The sequence below is a fragment of the Babylonia areolata genome, chromosome 21 (assembly GCF_041734735.1).
Source record: "Babylonia areolata isolate BAREFJ2019XMU chromosome 21, ASM4173473v1, whole genome shotgun sequence".
NCBI classification, from domain to species: Eukaryota; Metazoa; Mollusca; class Gastropoda; order Neogastropoda; family Buccinidae; genus Babylonia; species Babylonia areolata.
The window spans coordinates 53,647,894-53,650,393 of record NC_134896.1 but is presented as its reverse complement, the minus strand read 5'-3'; the positions used below and the strand labels follow the sequence as shown (position 1 = coordinate 53,650,393).

General features: G+C 41.6%; 1 protein-coding gene across 1 annotated transcript in view; it reads left to right on the top strand.

Moving 5' to 3' along the window:
- The first annotated feature begins 2,486 nt into the window (after positions 1–2,486).
- LOC143296387 (serine palmitoyltransferase small subunit A-like) overlaps positions 2,487–2,500 on the top strand; it is a 2,680-nt gene continuing 2,666 nt past the window's right edge. Inside the window, exon 1 of the mRNA XM_076608274.1 lies at positions 2,487–2,500. This exon is cut by the window's right edge and continues 113 nt beyond it. The gene's annotated coding sequence lies outside the window, so the exon portion shown is untranslated.

Genomic DNA, 2,500 nt, shown 5'->3' with positions numbered 1-2,500 from the left:
AATAAGTAAATAAATAAATAAATAATTGATAATAGATAATTATAAAATAAAACAACAAAACAATCAAACAAAAAATAAATAAATAAATAAGTAAAATGAAATAAGTAAATAAATAAATAAATAACTGATAATAAATAAATAATTGCTCGCAAACAAGAAAGCGGCAGCAGTGAAGTTTCTTTATAGAACTGAGTCTTTGCCCCAAATGCACCCTCAACCAAGACAGCGACAATGCCTACTACTCACGTCTGAAAGGGGAGGGAAGGCGTGTATAGACTATGTTTGTCTAACGGTCTACGGTTACCTCCACTGATAAGTTTCAACCGCCGAACAACATGAACGTCACTCAGGCCGGCGCAAGCGTGTGTGGGTCCGGTTTCTTCGGAAACATAACACAAAACATGATAACTCGTTCCCGCTTCTGCATTCGTGCACTGCTGGTCCCAGGCTCTCAGAGCCGCCGGCAGTGGTGGCTGTCAGAGTTTCAGAGTTTCAGAGTTTGTTTATTCCCATTAACTCTTTTGAGTCAGTCATTGAGAAACAAGGAAACATGACAATAACAGGATGACGGCCACAGAGGAAGAGCGAGGATAATTTAAAAAGAAGAAACAAAAGGGGGGGATAATACAAATGGGGGGAAAATAAAATGATATAAAAGGCCAAATGTAATCATCAGTCTGGTACAATGCAATAGGAATGGACTGGACAAATGCACAGATCACAACTTAGACTTTACAATACGGCTCTGTATCTGACTAGTTGAGTCTGAACTGGGAACTGGGGGGTTAGTTGGAGCATAGCATTAATAATGACATGGTGTAACAAAATAAAATACACAATAATTCCCGGGAACCAACAAGGCAGGCTATGCTAGGATGAAACCCATTGTGGCAAGACGGCGTAATATGATGCACTGTATTGAAGACAGACTGCAACTGAAGACGTAAAGTCGACAAAAAATAAAAGTAAAAATAACAACAGCAACAACAACAACAACAACAACAATGATGATGATAATAATAATAATGATGATGATGATTATGATGATATAATAATAATACTGATAATAATAATAATAATAATAATAATAATAATACTGATAATAATAATAATAATAATAATAATAATAACTGCAATAATCATAGTAATAATAATATTCTGAATACTGCCGGAGTAATAGTAAGTGATCATAAAATCAGTATTCGCCCCCAGTGACTGGACCCATACGCACTGTGCCGCCTACTGTACGTGCCTGGTTCACGGTTCTTCCAGCATGCAGCTGGTTCTGTTGCTGGTCTTATGAAACCGTGAAGTGACTGAAATATTAATCAGATTATTCTGCAGTTTCAGTTGCTGTGTGGAATATCACTGAGTCGACGCCGAAAACCATAGTCAGTTAATTCGGCTCGTTGAGTCTTCTTTCTGTATACCGTGACGGTATCTTAAAGACGCTAAAACGAAACAAGTTAGCAGCACGTCAGTGAGGCCGTCTGCACCACAACATTAGGCCTACAAACAAAAAGGGCTCCATTCCAAAACACCGTCTAATTGTGATTTCTGGCCCGCAGTATTCAACAACCGTGACTGACACAGGTGCACGCAAAGATTATCGGCGATTTTATTACTAACACGAAATCCTCAGTCCCTCGGGCAAATCCGGCCGGTTTCTAAGGCCGGGTCCCATGGCAAACGTCAGCAATACGATATGCAAAAATCGATTCAAACCTTCTTCGCCCCCCCCCTTCCTCCCCGCCCTTCTCCCCCTACGGCCCGGCCTCAGCGTGCCGCTTGAAGATATGCAAGTTTCTGATAACAGACCATGCACACACACACACACACACACACACACACACACACACACACACACACACACACACACACACCACATTCTAAGATGTCTTTCTCAGTCATAAGCAAACAAATGCTTTTCATCACAAAACTAATCAATCACACACACACACACACACACACACACACACACACACACACACACACACACACACACGTGCACGCACTGCACGGGCACGGCACACACACACACACACACACACACACACACACACACACACACACACACACACACCGAAGCACTCATACACATGCCTATAAGTACACTCACACACTCACTGGCACACACACACACACACACACACACACACACACACACACACACACACACACACACACGAGAGAGAGAGAGAGAGAGAGAGAGAGAGAGAGAGAGAGAGAGAGAGAGAGAGAGAGAGAGAGAGAGAGACACAGACAGACAGAAAGACTGACAGACAGTCAAGAATGCAGTGACAGCAGTCTAAACTGCTACGTGAATGAAAAAACATTTCCAGTTTCTGTGTTTCAAGAAGCCTGTTTTCACATGGTTATTTTTTTTTCATTAATCTGTGGCCTAATAATTTGAGTTGGCACATGTTCTGAAACGGACAAATCCGTTTAGAACAGACGCCATATGAGCACAAGCACAGTGTGAAGATTCCGGTTCAAACGG